Consider the following 19404-nt stretch of genomic DNA (forward strand, 5'->3'; position numbering starts at 1 on the left):
AATGCTGTTTTGGGGGCAATGGTTTTTCTGTAAAACCGCAAAAGAATAGAAGCACTTTTCTTGAGAAAAAAGAATGGATTTCTTTTCTCAAAAACCCTTCTTGTTTCTCTTAGCTGCTGTTTGTCAGTATATGTATACACTGAAGGTTTGGGTTTGTACTGACCACTTGGTACTTCGGGTGGCCGTGAGCGACTGTCAACAGAGGGAATCGGGAATACACAAGGTGCCAGAGCGCTGGCTTATCCAGGCATTCATACTGGCGCTTCCCAGTTTCCAGATTTATGACCGGTTTCCACAGTGTAAACTGCATGGTCCACCTCAGGGGGTGATGGAGAGTGAACATGCACTCGGGTGCCCGCTGCACAGTGCCCGGCACTGGGTAAGTAAGTGCCCACAGCATGGTGGGCAGTGCGGTTCCTGCCTTCACCTTCCTCCCCATGAGAAGCACAGAATTCATAATGAATTACACATTTTCCCACATCTGTTACCTCATCGTGCTTGTGCTGATGACGTGCCTGTGTTTTAAAAACACAGGGCTACAATTTTTTCCTTCAGTGTATTGGGGCTCCTGGCTCATCGGTTTATAGATCTCCATAGAAATATCCTGAGAACAAATAGTAGGAAAGAAGCCCAGCTTTTGGTGGAAACATTTTTTAAAGCAAGAGTGTCGTGCCAGGGTCTCTGCACACGTCCTCTGCTCCTCACTGTACCCCTACAAGGAGACCAATGGCCACACAGCTCACGTCTGAAGACACCTTCCCGACTGACACTCTTCAATGTCATCACTAGGTCACCGTGGAACGTAGGACTCAAGCACTCCAGGGGTATCTTACGTCTGTAGAGAGGAGCAATTCATGCGGCTACCGGCGGAAGCGGTGTTTCTAAAGGCCGAAAGCCCTAAATCCATTCTCTATCCCTATTATTCAATCCCACAGCTCATTTTAAGAAAATATAAACCCCTAAAGTGAAACAAGGGTTCCGTGATGTTGTAGCATCACAGGGAAATTCAGCCACAAGCCCAGTAAAAGAAGTGCAAGAAATAATGAAATCTTATTTCCCACCCAATGGACTGGGAGTGCTTAAAAGACCAACCACGCGGGGTTGACGGGGTCCAGGCAAGGCCCAGCCCTGCCACCTTTGGGGGGGGGGTGTCTGCCCCACAGCAGCTGGGGGTGACAGCTTGGGAACAGGTGGCAAAACTTTAATAGGCATCCGTTTTGAGTCACTTCTAGAATCTAAAAAGATAATCAGGCAAATCTGGAAAAAAGTAGATGAAGTGATTTTTATCACTATGCTGTTTGACAATAAACTTAAAAAAATGGGGGAAAGCTACATCATGAAACTATCAACCCGAACATCCATTCCTCACCCCCGAGTTCAAAAGCCTTGAAGGAACAGCAAGGCCGCATCTGGCCTGGCCCCTCCTGTGTCTCCGGCACTGGCCGTTGGCCACGCTGGCTTCTCTCCATTCCAAGAAGCAGACCAGGCTCCTGCCCACCTCTACAGTGCTCTTTGTGCCTAGAAGGCTCTTCCCTCTTCCCATTTCAGGTCCTTGTTAGGCCTGTGTGAGCACGCCTGACCCAGACCACGGTCGCTCTGGTCTATCACGGCCTCGTGGCACCTGGCACCATCCTACAAACCACTCACACATGTCCCTTTGTTCTCTAGCATCTCCATCTGTATCTGTGTCTCTGTGTCCTTCAAACCTCCTACCAGAACATAGTAGATGCTCAGTTAACACTCGCTGAGCTAATGGCTGACTTACACAGCCAGCTCCCTCTCTCCTGACTCTGTGCCCGGCTCAGCACCAACTGCACTTCAAGCAGGAAGAAGGTAGTGTCAGAAGAGGCTCGTCTCCGTAGGCTCGGTCTATTGGCCATTCCAGCTGTGACGCCTTACCAGGTAGGTTTTTTACCTTTCCAGCATCTACAGCGGATAAAGATGAGCAAAGAGCAATTGAAAATCAAAACTAAAACTTCCATATCTACCCTTCATTTACCCCATAGAAATAAAAATACAAGGGCGTCTATGATTTCAATGCTCTGACATTCTGGAGAAGGAAAAACCCTGGAGCCAGTAGAGAGGTCAGTGGTTTCCAGGAGCTGGGACGGGGGGTGAGCAGGTGGAGCACAGGGGATTTTTAGGGCACTGCATCTACGCTGTATGACACTGTAGGGCCAAATACACATCATCATACATGTGTCCCAACCCACAGAACACACACCACCAAGCATGACCCTGACGTGAGCCATGCACCTGGGTGATGATGATGCATCCATGCAGATCCATTCAGTGTAACAAATGCACCATCTGGTGGGGATGTTGATGGTGGGTGCCGGGGGTGGGCAGGGGTAATGCAGGAAATCCCTGCACCTTCTTAACTTTGCTATAAACCTAAAACTGCTCTAAAAAAAAATAGTGTTTTTTAAATGCAAGGACACAAGTACTTACTGATGCACTGTTCATAGTGACCAAAGGTGGAGCTCAATTAAATGCTTTTTAAAGGGGGCCAAATAAATTCAGGTTCATGGAAGACCAACCAGAACAGAGCATTTTACTACCCCGCTTTCAGAACAATGCAGTGCAGCCCCCTCCCCTGTGCACAAGCACGTGGGTAAGCACCTGCGAGGTGAGCGCCCCCTGAGTGCACCCATGCGTGCACAGAGAGCCGCGTGCCATGGGGTCACTACACCTGTGCGGGACGCGTGGATGGGTCTCGGGAGGGACGAGCAGAGAAGACAAGCAAAAAACAAAAAAGAGAAGTTTGAAAAGCAGCATTATGACATGATCCATTAATGCACTGATTTCAAAACGTGTGTGTGTTTACCTTCCCATCTTGTCTCCCATTGGGTTCACGAGACAACAGCAAGTCCCCCGTTGTGCTGATCCCTCAGAAACCACCCTCTCTCCCCAGAGCACACCGCGCAGACACCGCTTCGTAGCTGGACGTCCGGGGACCGTCCTGGATAAGACAATGCTTCTGCAGCGTGAGCCCCAGGTGCCACTGTGACCTCACCCGGTGAAACTTTCATTTTTCTTTCCAGCGTGTGCTCCTCCTTGGAGAAACAACTCTGTAGATGTTTGAAGTTAGCACTGCTTTGTATGCTTTGTATGAAGAAAATAGGGTTTCACAGAAAACCGACTCCAGGACATTACAAATCAATGCAGTTTGAGGATTAAAGTAGGACAGTAAAGCAGCTCTGCCCACGGTGAGATGCCTGGGCCATGCAGAGCAAAGGGAACCACTACCAGAAAAAGAAGATTTCGAGGGAGGGCCTTTGCCAGGCGAGCCGAGAAATGCAATTGTGCGAATGGGGACAATTAACCTTGCCCGTCTCTTATTTAAACACCCGTAGATGCAACTTGTTGCTAATTGCCTCCTTTGAAATGTTCTTGGTGGCAAAATGTTCAGCATCATCCCAGCCTGGGGACGTACTTTTCTCATCAAGATCCTCACTGATTGTTCTGACTTTTACCTCATTTCAAAGTTACTTTACTTTTAAAGTTTGATTCCAGATCTTCAACTGTACTGGAAAGTGTTTAAATATGCTTAGTGTTTTTGTTATTAACTACCCAAACTTGGGGGGAGTTTAAAAGAGCAGCTGATGATATGGTTTTAAAAACTTACAAGAGAACGGTTGCTTATTTCTGGTTCCCACTTTCCCAAAAAGGACAGGCTAGGCTTTGAAGGTTGGTTTGCCTGCCCCACCCAGGGCCGCCCTCAGATTGGGTATCCGGGGTTGGGAGCTGCTTGTTGAGGGCTGGGGCAGGCAGTCAAGCAGGACTCTGCACTTCCTACGCCCCTTTCCAGGGCCCTCTGGTGTCCCGGCCTGTATCGGGAGAGACACGGAGCTTGGGCTCCACTCTGGGCCCCGCGGTCTTAGGGACCAGCACAGCGAGGAGGAACGCAGGCTAGCCTGGAGGAGGCTGCCCCCTGGTGGTTAATCTAGCGCGTCCTGCCCCCGCTCATTCCCACCTTGGCACCCAGAACAGCCTGACAGCATGTGATGATGACCCGTGTGCTTGCGTTTATCATAACTACCCGTGTCCCCGTCAGAAGGTAGGCATCTTTGCCTTTTTGCTCATGGAGGCGTTCCATGCACTTACACACTTCTGGCTCAGAGTGGGTGTTCAGTGAATATTTACTGGCTGAATGGCCCGTTGGGACACAAATCAAGGACAGCCAGAGATGACCAGCTCAGGGACCGCCCCCAGGCCAGCATCAATGTCCAGGATGCCCTGTGAGCACCTGCAGTCCCATGGGTGCTCATGTTGCAACCCTGTACTCTCAGGGAAATGCTGGGTCAGTGCCCCCCCAGAAGCTCCAGTCTGTCGGTGCATCGGTAACCATGAACACCATTTACCTGTGCACACGATATATTCATTTCCTGGGCTGGGGCATCCCCCAGGCTGGCTCATGACACGGAGACATGAACAAACAATGTGTGAATTCCCAGGGGCTCCTCTTCTGAGCTTGAGATGAACTGTTGCTGGACTGGCCTCCCCACATCCCCAAATGCAAGACCCACGACTCCTCCAGGCTGGAGCTGTGCCACGCTTTACAGATGCTGCCATTGTGTGAACTCAGCAAATGTTGAACATTGTGTGCTGAGGGTCCCTCCAGAGAGGATCTGTGATGTTTGGACATCACCCAAAGAGAGGATAAGGTCAAGGTGTGCATTTGCCCTGCCCTGGGCTCAACCTCAGGGTCAAGAAGACCTCCTGATTACTGAGCCCACTTTTTCTCCCACGGCCCATGGCCCGGGTTTCACTGTTCTTTGGGGCCTGGATTGACTGTGTCCTGCCTCCGCAGACTTAACCCGCACGTGCAGGCTGACCGACGTGTGGATCGGGCAAAAGCTGACTCGCCTTCTTTTTTTTTTTTTTTGGAATTTAAATTTTTATTGTTATGTTAATCACCATATATTACATCATTAGTTTTTGGTGCAGTGTTCCATGATTCATTGTTTGTTCATAACACCCAGTGCTCCACGCAGAATGTGCCCTCTTTAATACCCATCACCAGGCTAACCCATCCCCCCACCCCCTCCCCTCTAGAACCCTCAGTTTGTTTTTCAGAGTCCATCGTCTCTCATGGTTCGTCTCCCCCTCTGACATACTCCCCTTTTCTTCCTCTCCTGTTATCTTCTTTTTCTTTTCTCTTAAAATATGTTGCATTATTTGTTTCAGAAGTACAGATCTGTGATTCAACAGTCTTGCACAATTCACAGCGCTCACCGTAGCACATACCCTCCCCAATGTCTATCACCCAGCCACCCCATCCCTCCCACCCCCGACCACTCCAGCAACCCTCAGTTTGTTTCCTGAGATTAAGAATTCCTCATATCAGTGAGGTCCTATGATACATGTCTTTCTCTGATTGACTTATTTCACTCAGCATAACTGCCTCCAGTTCCATCCACGTCGTTGCAAATGGCAAGATCTCATTCCTTTTGATGGCTGCATAATATTCCATTGTGTATATATACCACCTCTTCTTTATCCATTCATCTGTCGATGGGCATCTTGGCTCTTTCCACAGTTTGGCTGTTGTGGATATTGCTGCTATAAACATAGGGGTGCACATACCCCTTCGGATCCCTACATTTGTATCTTTGTGGTAAATACCCAGTAGTGCAATTGCTGGATCGAACGGTAGCTCTCCTTCTGGTTCCATTTTCCCTCCACTCCAATCCCTTGGGTTACTCTGGGAAACTACTAGACTCGATGTGCAAGCTCCAGGTAAAGAGCACTCACGCCTTTATCCGTGGGAATTTCGGAAGTGGAACGTGTTTATGAGCCACACATTGCTTATTGCTAAGGAATCTGGGGGGATCCAGCACCCGGATGGCAGGGTCTCCCACGGGTTGTCTCCTTCCCATGCCTCCTCTTGACACATCACGACTGTCTCTGAGGTCAGCCAACTGCCAGCAGACACAGATCTTCCATCTGTTTCGGAAATCCCATGCCTTGTGCAACCTGGGGAAACTCCCAGAGCAGCCAGCGATGGACATGAGTGCATCAGCACTCTGCCCCCCATCACTGCTGGTCCCCAGCATGCCGCCCTGTCTGGGGACAGGCACTGGTGGTAGGGAGCTGAGGGACAAGGAGAGACAGACAACTGCCTAATGCTCAGTCCCACCAGGAATTTTCCAGAACTGAGGAGGTGGAGAAGGAGGAGAGCTGGGGGTCCCTCGCAGGCTTTGACGGGAAATCTCCCCTGCGAATCTGACTAGCGTTTTCCAAGAACGAACTGGAAGTGCTCTCTGTCCCACTTCACACTGAGAACTGTGGCACATTCCAGGAACATAAGATGCACTTCCTTTCTCATAGAGACGTACCTACATTCACTTCGTGCCTCTCCTGGTGCTTCGTTCTGCTCCTCATCAAGACCCAGGTGAGGAGAGCAGGGCATGGCCAGGTGAGACACTTGCCTGACTCACGGCACCGAAACAGGCCGTGCTTTGTGCCGCATCCATGAGTTCACCTCTTGGCTACACGTCCTCTAACTCACGGTTCTCACACCGTGGTCCCTGGGACTTGACAGATGAGAAACCTCAGGCTCTCCCCTACACGTGCTGCATCAGAAACCCTGGGGGCTGGGCCCAGAAATGCGTCTTTGAACAAAGCTCCTCTGGCTGATTCCAGAGCTACTGAACAGAGCCTTGGAGTGTGGGTTCTCATTGCTGTGTGTTTTAGGGGAATTCTTGGGCAGGAGAGAGTGGTGGCTAACATCTTTGCCAGGAACAAGTTAATAAACAGCCTCCCTTTCTAGGGCACTGTGTGCAATGCTCAGAATTCTGAGGAAGAAACTCCATTTATGAGCACATCAATAAGAAATGTATTCACTCTGTGAAAACAATACTCCCCCGAGAGAGGGATGTACATGATCTTGGTGATTGGTCTAATAGGATGCAGACCTTGTGTACATTGACTAGCTCAGATCAGCTGCCTCTTCCCCACCCTCTCTGACCCCAGCACAAACTAGGCTCACCTCTCACTCAGAAATGTATCCCAGTGTCCTGACTCCCCTTCTGAAGCCCCACCAGGCTCTTCTCCACCTTGAAGCCAGAGTGATTTTTTTCTGAAAATCTGAGTTGCCTAAAGTAATCCCTGCTTTAAGGATTACTATTTCTCATAGGATATGGACTGAAATGCCTACTAATTGTATGGAAGCACAAAAGACCCCAAAGAGCCAACACAATGCTGAGAAAGAAGAGCAAAGCTGGAGGCATCACACTTCCTGATCCAAACTATATTACAAAACTGAAGTAATCAAAACAGGTTGGTATTGGCATAAAAACAGACACACAGACCAATGGAACAGAAAATCAAGAGCCCAGAAAACACCCACGCTATATGGCCAACTAATCTATGACAAGGAAACAAAATATACAAGGAGGGAAAGACCGTCTCTTCAGTAAATGGTACTGGGGAAACCGGACAGCCACACGGAAATGAATGAAACTAGACCCCTATTTAAATCATATGCAGAAAGTCAAGTAAGATGGATTAAATATTTGAACATGAGACCTAACACCATAAAAACTCCTAGAAGAAAATATAAGGGGTAAGCTCCTTGACAATGATTTTTTGGATTTGACACCAAATACAAAAGGAACATAAAAATAAGCAAAACTTAAAGGCTTCTGCACAGCAAAGGAAACTATCAACAAAATGAAAAGGCAACCTACTGAATGGGAGAAGATATTTGCAAATCATATATCTGACAAGGGGTTAACATCCAAAATATTTTAAATAACTCAAAAGCAAAAAAAAAAATCTCATTTAAAACAGAGGTACTGAATAGTCATTTTTTCCAAAGAAGATGTACAGATGGCCAACAGACACATGAAATGATGCTCAACATCACTCATCTTCACAATGCAAATCAAAGCCATAATGAGATATCACACCTGTCAGAAGAACAGCCATCATCACAAAAGACAAGAAACAATAGGTGTTGGTAAGGATGCAGAGAAATGGGAGCCTGTGTGCACTGTTGGTGGGAATGCAAACTGGTGCAGCCACTCTGGAGAACAGTATGGAGTTTCCTCAAAAAGTGAAAAATAGAACTAGATAGGATCCAGCAATCCCGTTCTGGGTCCATATCCACAGGAAATGAAAATAAGATCTAGAAGAGATATTTGCACTCCCATGTTCATTGCAGAATTATTCACAATCCAAGATATGGAAATAACCAAAGTTGTTTGTCCACCGACAAATGAAAAGGTAAAGAAGGTGTGGTCGGTGGAGCTGCCGACTGGGGGAGCCCCAGGATTTGATCTGGAGGCACAGGGAGCCAGGACTGTCCTCCTCGGCCTTGGTCTCCACTCCAGGCACCAGTCCATATGGTGCTCCTCCTCCACGTGGTGCTCCTCCTCCACGTGGAGCTCCTCCTACCCCCACATGGGCTCAGGCTCTCTTACAACAGTTCTAGGCCAGGACAGGGGTTTTCAGGAGCCACAGACCGGGACAAGCTCTGTCTCACTCTTGGGGTGTGATGGCCAATCTTACACGTCCCCTGCCTGGACCACAGGCGCCCAGGTATGTGGTTAAACACTATTCTGGGCGATTCACACCTGAACCTGCACACTGAGTAAAGCAGTGAGGGTGGGACTCAGCCCATCCACAGAGGCCTGGATAGGGCAGAAAGGGGAGTAACTCCCTCTGTGCCTGACTGCTGAGCCGGGACATGGTCTCCTCCTGCCCCTGGACCAGCATGTGCCTCTCTGCGCTCTGGCTCTCAGGGCCTATGGCTCAGACCCACATCCCCGGCTGCCAGGTCTCCAGCCTGCCCACTGCATTTCAAAGTGTAAAACAATGTCCCTCTTCTCCCATCAGATTTTTTTAATTTTGGAAAATATAGATATTTTTATTAAAAGATGTCATTTATAATAGCATGTAATGGTTTATTATTCTCACTTATAAATAAATAGTTTTCAATTTCTTTCATTTTTAGGATGAATATCTGTAGCCATAACCTGCATAAACAAAAATCTGTGGGGTCCTCAATAATTTTTAGGAACAGAAAAGAGGCCTGACACCAAACCTTCCACTACCGGTCTTATAGTACAAGTAACAACAAAGTGTTTCTTTAGTGGGCTCCTTCTGTCTGGCCCTGAGTGGTGTGATGTGTTTGGGACCAGGTGTGGTGGCTCTGTAGGGCGGCGACGGCCAGGCCGGACTACCTCTCACTGAACTGCGTGTCCAGCGTGTTGCTGGTCAGGGCCCCACAGACAGGACCCCCTGCTGCAGCAGCTCACCCGTGGCCCTCACCTGCCAACCCCTTGTGGGCTCCGGCTATGGCCCACCTTCCCCAGAGGTGTGTGTGTAGCTCCCTGGTGAGAGGCCCTGACTTCCACAGGACGGGCATGCCAGCAAGGGCAGAGTCAACGAGGATGGCCGAGTGTCCCGTCTGCTCTCGTGGGCTCAGCCTGTGTCCGCTGCTGCCGTCCTTCCCTTGTATCCACTTCAGGCCAGCTGCACATCCCAGGAGCTGCAAGCTCCAGCCATGCCATGAAGACAGCTGCCATGGCCATACCCCTGGGACAGCCACCTGTTTGTCAGCCCCTTGGGGTCAGCAGGGCAGTGACCGGAGCCGGCTGACAGCGCGACGAACAGCACGCGCAGACACAGGAAGGCGCGGAGGGAGGCTGTCTGGGAAGACAGGATGACCTCCTCACACTGACGTTATAGCTTCTCGCGTTTGGGCTCCTGGTGTCCCTGTCCCTCCAGAGGCTGCCATGACCAGAGGGTGGCACGCAGGGCCGCACTGTACAGGAGAGGTGCCGGCAGTCCTCCTCCAGAGGAACCACGGCTTGGGCTGTCAGGCTGGAAACACATCTGCTGGCAGGTCACGGAAGCTGGTGGAAGGTACCTATGGTGTCGTTCTGGGCATTTGTGCAGGACAGACGGCCTCAGTGGGAAATAAACCTTCACAGGCACGTCTATATTCTACCTTCTCGCCATTCCATCATTCGCTTTCACTTTTGTTCTCGAGTGTTGGTTAAACTGAGTAGCCTCCAAGTGACCAGCACAGGTTCTATGGGCAAATACACACATTTTTCTATTTGAGGACTGTATCAGTTACCTAACGCTGCATAACAAGTTACCCCAGATCAGAGCAGGAAACCAGCAAGTGTTTATTAACTCAGAGAGTCAGGAGGCTTGGAACGACTCAGCCGCGTCTCTTTGGCTTCGGATCTCTGTAGATTCCAGCAAAGCAGTGACCAGGGCTGCGGTCATCTGAAGGCATGAAAGGCTGCAACATCTACCTCTAGGCAACAGCCACTTCGAAGTCAGTCAGATGGCTGCTGGCCAGAGGCCTCATCAGGCGGGATGGTCCACAGGATGGCTGGTGGCCACAAGGCAGCTGGCTCCCCCAGAGGACAGAGCCACACTGGTGCCTGGTATAGACTAATCTCAAGTGGCATGACATCATGCCTGCCACACTCTGGACACACAGGACAATCCAACTATGAGAGGCTGACACACGGGGCATGAATCCCACAAGGTGGGGCCACCGGGGACCATCATGGAGGCAGCCATCAGGAATCCATCCAGGGAGAGACGGAATCATGACTACACAATCCCCAAGGAAAACAATTAATGATTCTTTATATTTATTCATTAATACTTGACTTTCATGGGAAAAACTGAGACATCAGCAAGGGAATATTATCATTTCTATTTTGCAGATAAGGAAAATAAAACAAAAGAGATCTTTGCCACCAGGTAACGGTGCACCAACTGGGTCCAGAACTCTTAGCCGACTGGGCTCCCCCAGGGCGCCCATCGCAGAGTGAGGCAGCAAGAGGCAGGGATGCAGCTCCCCAAGGCAAGGGGTAAGGAACGGCCAGCAGGCAGTCGACAAAGAAGGGCTTCTGCTATTTGAAGAGAACTCCTACACAATCCTCCCCAGCGACTTGTAGTGCGTGGTTCTCAAACCCTGCCCCCTCTCCCTGCCCTGAACGAGGTGTCCTGCTGATAAAACTAAATGGTGCCGATGTTTTGCCCCTTCGTATGCATACACAAATATTGGATAGAATTTTCCCAATTTTGAGTTTTTAATCCTAGATTTTTCCTAAAATCTGCAACCTGGTACCAATTATCCAACAAGAGCTGGCAGAAAATGAACGAATGAATAGCAAATGACTGTTAGAAAAACCAGACACAGCAGGACATTCCATGAAATGCCTTGTGGTATTTCGTGATGTGTTTTCACACGTGCCTGAGATTACTTCACGGTATGCAAATACACATTCCTAACTTGTATGTTTCACTAAATGAACTGGTGTTTCTGGTGGTTCACCAAGGAGTCCAAGACCATCTGGAGGTCCACTTCCTGAGCAAGATCACACCACTGAAGATGAGACTCATTCCAGCTTACTACAGCTCCCTCCTAATAAAACGCTGATCTTTGGCTTCCATGAACAAATATGTTGGGAGAAATTTAAAATAATCTTCCCCAGAAGAGCACAGATTGGGACAATGTCTGCCTGGTAGCCCCCAGCCTGCTTAATTTTCTAGGACCACAGAGCTCTCCTCCCAGTGAGACATCCAAGAAGGAGAGTCCTCCCACCACCTGGAGGTCTGTTACCTTCCTGTATGACAATGTCGTGGGCAAGCCTGTCATCAGCAACCCTGAGAGGCTATGGGCTCCTCCAGGGTAGGAATCCTGCATCCTTAGTGCCGCACAGTACCTGATGCAGAGTACCAGGGCGTGGAGAGGCAGCTTGTAATGACCTGTTAAAATAATGACTGGTTCAGAAGTCTCTGAAGGCCTGATCTTATTCCCCGTATGCTTTCTCATTAAGGCCCCTCTTAACCAGGATTTAGCCTACAGACAAGTGATCTGAAGGACTGTTTTTCTGTTTTCCCTAGAATGCTCCATAGCTAGTGCCCTGTAGGAAGAGAGGAGATAAGCTGATTTTTTCTTTTTTTTAGAGAGAGAGAGCATGCAAGCAGGGGGATGTGGAGGAGGGGCAGAGGGAGAGAGAGAATCTTAAGCAGGCTCCGCGCCCAACACAGAGCCCAATGCGGGGCTCGATCTCACGACCCTGACACCATGACCTGAGCTGAAATGAAGAGCTGGACACTTAACTGACTGAGTCACCTAGAAGCCCCAAGATAAGCTAATTTACGACATATGTTGGTTGCCTTAGGGTAGTGGGCTTTATTCTAGCGGGCATCCTTGTCGAGAAGGGCCCACTGAGGTTTCCCAGCTAACCTGGCTTATGGTGGGAGCACACAGGGTGGGCTGGGGTCTCAGCTCTGCCTGAGAAGGAACATGGAACCACGCTCGAGCTCCCTCAGCGAGCACAAAACCTAAACTCCACGAGCACAGAAAGTGGACCCATGCTTGCCAGACACTAGGGGCAACGGGCGGGGAGGACTGCACACAGCCACAAGGGACCCTTCTGAGGCACTGGAAATGTTCTAAAATTGGGTAATAGTGGTGATAGTTGCACAACTCTATAAATACACTAAAAATCACTGGGGCTGTACACTTAAAACAAGTGAAATTTTATGGTATGTGAATTTTATCTCAAAAAAGCATTGTAAAAAAGAATCTATTTTCCCATAAACACCTACTGTAGAGACACTAAGCAGACAGATGTGAAAGGAAAGAGCTCGGGATGAAGGGAACCACAGGCTGACTTAGGGCCAGAGTCACACCATTGCCAAAAACAAAGATGGTGAACACAGCCACGTAGTAATATAGATTTTTTAATGTTCTCACTCCAGCGGTTTCCTCACCACATCCTATAAATGTGTTCAATTAAAAAAAAAAAAAACAACTCCCTCAAAACTATCTCCCCTCCAGGCACCACATACCTACTTCTAGTCATGGCCAAGCTTCTCAAATGTCTCTATTTTCAATTCCTACTGATCCATGCATTCATTTAGGCAACAAGTATGTAGCAAACATCTATCATGTGACCAATCACATGGAGTGTAGCAGACAGGGAGTCTGCTTGAGGATTCTTTCTCTTTCTCTCCCTCTCCTCTGCCCCTCCCCCCACTCATGTGCTTTCTCTCTCGCTCTAAAATAAATAAATTAATCTTTAAAAAAAAACAGAGAATGAAGAAAAAGAATGGAAGACAAAAAAACAAAGAACAAAAGCAACAAATTAAAACAGAAACAAATATGGCCAATGTTAATCAAACTATATAAATTACCCTTTTAAACATCCACGATCAAAATATACCAAATAAAGTACTGTCAGACGGATTTTAAAAATAAGACCCAACTACATGTTGTCTAAAAGAAACCCGCTCTAAATACAAAGACACAGATCAAATAAAAGTGAGGGGGCTGGGGCGCCTGGGTGACTCAGTCTGTTAAGCACCGGACTGTTGATTTCAGCTCAGGTCATGATCTCAGGGTTGTGAGAGTGAGCCCCATGTGGGGCTCCACACTGGGCATGGAGCCTGCTTAAGATTCTCTCTCTCCCTCTGCCTCTCCCCATCCCTGTTCAAACTCTCTCTTTCTCCCAAAAAAATAAAATAAAAGTGAGGGGTGGATAAAGAGAAACCATGCTAACGCTCATCAAAAGAAAGTTGGAGAAGCAGACACCTGGGTGGCTCAGTCAGTTAAGCATCTGCCTTCAGCTCAGGTCATGATCCTGGGGTCCTGGGATCAAGTCCCCCATCAGGCTCCCTGCTCAGTGGGGAGCCTGCTTCTCCCTCTGCCTGCTGCTCTCCCTGCTTGTGCTCTCTCTCTCTCTGAAAAATAACTAAATAAAGTCTTTAACAAAAAAAAAAGAAAGTTGGAGTAGCAATATTAATTTCAGACAAAGCAGATGTCAGAGCAAGTAAAATTATCAGGATAAAGAAGGGCATTCATTATATGATAATAAAGTGGTCAATTCTCCAAGAAGACACAATAATCTTTAATGTACGTGTACCTAAAAACAGAGAGTCAAAATACATGAAGAAAAAACTACTAGAATTAAAAGGAGAAATGAATGAGTCCACTATTGCTGTTGGAGGCCAGCATGCCACTGTCGGTAATGGACAGATCCAACGTGCAGAAAATCAATAAGGACACAGTTGAACTGAACGACACCATCAATCAACTGGATCTAAATGACATTTAAAGAATATTTTACCAACAACAGAAGAATATACATCTTTCTCAGGCTCAAATAGAACATGCATCAAGATAGACCACATTCTGAGTCATAAAACACATCATATATTTGTTTTCTGACCACAATGTAATGAACTAGAAATCAGTAACAGAAGGGTAGCTGGAAAATCCCCAAATGCTCAGTGATTAAAAAACACACTACTAAATGGCAAATGGATCAGAGAAGTCGTAAGAGAAATTTTTTCATATTTTAACTAAATAAAATACAACTTATCATAATTTGCAGGTTGCAGGGAAAACAGTGTTTGGAGGAAAATTCATATTGTTGAAAGCTACATTATAAAAGAAGAAAGATCTAAATCAATCATCTAAGCCTCCACCTTAGAAAACTGGAAAGAAAAGAGAAAATTAAATCCAAACTAGTAAGAAGGAAAGGAATTGCAAAATTAGAGCAGAAATTTATAAAATTGGACAGAGGCAATCAATAAAGAAAATCAACAAAACGAAAAGCTGGTTCTTTGAAAAGATCAATAAAATTGACAAACCTCTAGCCAAGTTACCAAAAAAAAAAAAAAAAAGGACACAAATTACTATTATCAGAAATAAAAGAAGGGCCATCACTACAGATCCTATGGACATGAAAAGGATACAAAGGAATACCACGAACAACTCTCCAGCCCTAAATTTATTATCTTATAAAAATGGACCAAATTCCTTAAAAGACACAATTCACAAAAACTCATACAGTCTGGAAAAAAATCTGTACCATATTACAGAGAAATGGAACCCGACCACATGCCTAGGCACTGAAATTACTGTGTTAGATCAGCTTGCACATGGACTGAAGCTGACCTTTGACTTACCTGGCTCGCCTAACCCTGGGGGTGGTGGGGTGGGAGATGCGAAATTTGAGGCAGAATATAGGCAGAAGCACATCAACCTGAACGACCACAACACCAAGCCTTCAATTCAGGGTGCTGTGTGCTTAGTTACCAGGGCTGGCTGGCTGGCTGGCCAGCAGATGAATTTTGAGACCACAGAGTCCCAAGTGACCCAGAGCAACTTTGCAGTTGGCTACAAGACTGATGAATTCCAGCCTCACATCAATGTTAATGACAGGACAGAGTTCGGCGGCTCCTTTTGCCAGAAGGTGAATAGGAAGTTGGAAACCTCTGTCAATCTCAAATGAACAGCAGGAAATGGTAACACTCACTTTGGAATAGCAGCCAAGTATCAGATCGACCCTGATACCTGCTTCTTGGCCAAAGGGAATGATTCCAGCCTGATAGGTCTAGGATATATTCAGATCCTAAAGCCAGGTATCAAACTGATGCCATCAGCTCTGCCAGGAAGCAAAAATGTCAATGCCAGTGGACACCAGGCTGGTCTGGGACTGGAATTTCAAGCATCAATGAATACCAGACAGTTGTTCAGTTTAAAACTATTTTGCAGCATACCTAACTTTGGAACTTAGTGTACCTTTTAATATTGTATGTCCGGGATGCAATTTTGTTGAACATCATGTTAGACCTCCAGGTTAAAGATGATTTAGCTTGAAGGTTACAAAGGTACATTAGAAATACGACTCCAAAAACATCCTTTCACCTGTAGTCTTAGGGGGAACTTGGTGGCCAGTCTAAAGAGCTCAGGTTTCTTTTTTAGAGAAATGGCTGCCAGTGGAAGCTGATAACACATAGGCACTTTTAAATCTGTATTGAGTAAATGAATGAAATTGTGACTTTCTGAGAATCAAACTGGGTTTCCTGCCCTGAATGAGGTGAGGCTCATCGTTTGATGCTGGGCACAAACTCCTCTGAAAGGAGTTTTTAGACGGAATCTTCATGACCTCTTTCTACCCTACATCACCACCTCTTCCTCCATCCTCCTCAAAGTGGTCATCAGGGAAAGTAGCTGTTTCCTCTGTGCTGTTTTGGGGTAGAGAGGGTGGACGTGATGAAGGCCATGACTCAGGACTTAATTCTCCCTCTTATGGATCTACTGCCTTTGCACCAGAGTCTGACGCAGCTGCCAAGAGTTCCAGCTGCAAGATGGGAAGAGTGTGTCACTGTAGTCACACGGTGACAACCCTTGGGATCTAAATCAGACTTCTGTTGCATGATCACCACTCAACTGGCTTTTTAGAAGTTTAATGGGTTCATTTTAGTCTTCCCTTTTGTTTGGAATTAGACCCTCCTCCTTCAAATGCTTAAATTATCATCACTTAAAATAAAACTTGAATAAAATATTAAAACTGGAGGAGAGCCTCAGGATGGCCACTCTCACCCCTCCTACTCAACATGGTACTGGAAGTCCCATCTACAGCAATCAAGCAAGACAAAGAAGTAAAAGATATTCCAACTGGAAATCTGGCATTGTTTTCAAATGATGTGATCTTGTATATTGAAAATCCCAGACTCAACTAAAAAACTGTTGGATCTAATCAATGAATTCAGTAAAACTGCAGGCTGTAAAATCAATACACAAAAACAATTTGCATTTCTATACACTAACAATGAAATATCTGAAAAAAATAAAACTACCCCATTTACAGTAGCATTAAAAGCAATAAAATACCTGGAAATAAATTTAACCACGGAAGTGAAAGATCAATACAATGGAAACTACAAGACTTGGTTGAAAGAAATCAAAGACACAAACAAATGACTCATGGATTGGAAGAGTTAATATTATTAAAAGTCCATGCTACCCAAAGCTAGCTATAAATTCATTGCCATCCCTATCAAAATTGCAACAGCATTTTTCACAGGAATAGAATAAACAATCCTAAAATTTGTATGGAACCACAAAAGACGCCAAATAGCCAAGGCCATCACAAAAAGAACAAAGGTGGAGGCATCACACTTCCCGATTTCACGCTGCTACAAAGCTATAATAATTAAGACAGCATGGTACTGGCATAAAAACAGACCTGTAGATAATGGAGCAGAGCAAAGAGCCCAAAATTAAACCCCTGCATGTCTGGTTAGCTAGTATTTGATAAGGGAGCCAAGAACATCCATTGGGAAAAGAACAGCACCACAAATGGTGCTGGGAAAACTGGTTAACTACATGGAGAAAAAATGAAATTTGACCCCTGTCTTACAATACTCACAAACATTAACTCACAATGGACCAGAGACTTAAACAGAAGACCTAATACCATAAAACTCCTAGACAAGCCCCTCGACATTGGTCTTGGCAATGACTTTTTTGTTATGACTCCAAAAGCACAAACAACAAGGGACTTAATCAATAAGGGGAGCTACATCAAAGTTCAAATCTTCTGCACTACAAAAGAATCAGTTAACAAAATAAAAAGGTAACCTAAACAGTGGGAGAGAATATTTACAAGCCATGTATAAGATAAGAGATTAAGATCCAAAATTTACAAAGAACTCATACAACTCAATAACAAGAAAACCTAACAATCTGATTAAACAATGAGCAGAGGAACTAAATAGACATTTTTCCAAAGAAGACATCCAGACAGCCAACAGGTACTTGAAAAGCCAACAGATACATTCATTAGGGAAATGCAAATCAAAGCCACAATATCACCTCACACCTATCGGAATGGCTGTCAAGAAAACAAGAGATAATAAGTGTTGGTGTGGATGTGGAAAAAGGGGAACGCTTGTTCACTGTTGGCTTGGATTGTAAACCAGTCCAGCCACTTTAGAGAGAACAGTGTGGAAGTTCCTCAAGAAATTAAAAATAGAATTGCCATACAGCTCAGCAACCCCACTTGTGGGTACGTACCCAAAGGAAATGACAACAGGTCATGAAAGAGACATCTGCACCCCCATGTTTATGGCAGCATTATTCACAATCACCAAGATACAGAAACAATGTAAGTGTCCATCAGTGGGTGAATAGATAAAGAACACACACACACATAATGGAATTCTGCTCAGCCATGAGAAAATCACACCCTGCCGTTTGCAACAACACAAATGAGCCCTGAGGACATTATGTTAAGTGAGATAAGTCATACAGAGAAAAACAAATCCTGTATGATATTCCTTGTATGTGGAATCTAAAAAAAAAAAAAAAAAAAAAACCCTGAACTTAAAAAGACAGAGTGGAAGAGTGGTTACAAAGGCTGGGTGTGGGGAATGGCGAAATGTTTAGAGGTTGTTCAAGGATGCACACTTGCAGTGTCTAGATAAATAAGTCCTAAAGATGTAATTAAGACACAGTACAGGGGTTACAGGCTCCCCCCAAAAAAACTATTACAAAAATTAAACGTGATGAGAAACTAAGCCTTAATTGTTCCCATCACTAGAAGAAACGGAAACTGTGTGACCCAGTAGAGGTGTCGGCTAACGCCAGTGACGGTCATATTACCGCATAATGGCTTCAAGTTAGTGTACAGCACGCCTGGACTCGCACAGTGTTGTATGGCAATTACGTCTCAAGGTATACAAATAGGAACACAGAGCTTCCTCCCTCTCCCCCTCTAGCCATCTCTGCCCCATACTCCCTTCTCCCCCCCCCCCCCCCTCCCCCCCCCCCCTTCCTCCCACCCTCTCTCCCCCTCCTTTCCCTCACCCTCCCTCTCCCTCTCACCCTCTCTCTCCTCTTCACGCTCCCTTTTCCCCCTCACCCACACCCCTCTCCCCCCAACTCTCTGCCTCCACACATGCCCCAAGAAAAGGCTGTGTGAGCACAGAGAGATCTTGGCCATCAGCATTCAAGCCAGGACAGGACCTCTCACCAGGCAGAACCTGAGCATATACATCCTTCTTGTTCTCCTGCCTGTCCAGGAATTTCTCCTCCATCTCCTCCATGAGTCCCCTTTGCCCACCCTTGGAGAAGGGTCTTGTTCTCACCCCCTACTGTCTCCTTGGACCCAGCTGGCCACTGCTTGGTTCCACTCCACCCCTCATACTATCTCTCTGGGTCTTCTGCCTTGCTCTCCTGAGTCACATGTCTCTCTGCCCATAGGATGATGCAAACTGGACACTCCCAAGCTGTTCAAGTTCAACACAGCCGACGTTGGATTCCTCATCTTCCACTGCAAACCTCCTATTCTGCCCACATTCCCTGAAACATGTAACAGAAGAACTACAAACCTATTATTAAGCCGTCCAACCCCATCATCCAAAGCACAACCCTGGAAGCCTCTGCTGCCCTCACCCTCATCCTCAACACTCAGTATCCAAGGGGCCACTGAATCCTGTGGATTATTCTCCTGATATGGCCCTTGCCTCATCCAAATCTTCATCCTTTCTTTCTGGACTATTATTTAAGTCGCCTAAATGGATTTTCCTTTCTTCTCCCTTCAATTCATTCTCCACATTGTA

The 19404-nt window shown here is 46.5% G+C and overlaps 1 pseudogene; it reads left to right on the plus strand.

The window, feature by feature from the left end:
* Window positions 1-341: 341 nt before the first annotated feature.
* On the plus strand, window positions 342-15572 carry LOC112838595 (non-selective voltage-gated ion channel VDAC1-like; annotated as a pseudogene).
* Window positions 15573-19404: the final 3832 nt, after the last annotated feature.

This window comes from Callorhinus ursinus, unplaced genomic scaffold, assembly GCF_003265705.2.
Source record: "Callorhinus ursinus isolate GAN/ISIS: 27379988/994484 unplaced genomic scaffold, GSC_fseal_2.0 scaffold28, whole genome shotgun sequence".
NCBI classification, from domain to species: Eukaryota; Metazoa; Chordata; class Mammalia; order Carnivora; family Otariidae; genus Callorhinus; species Callorhinus ursinus.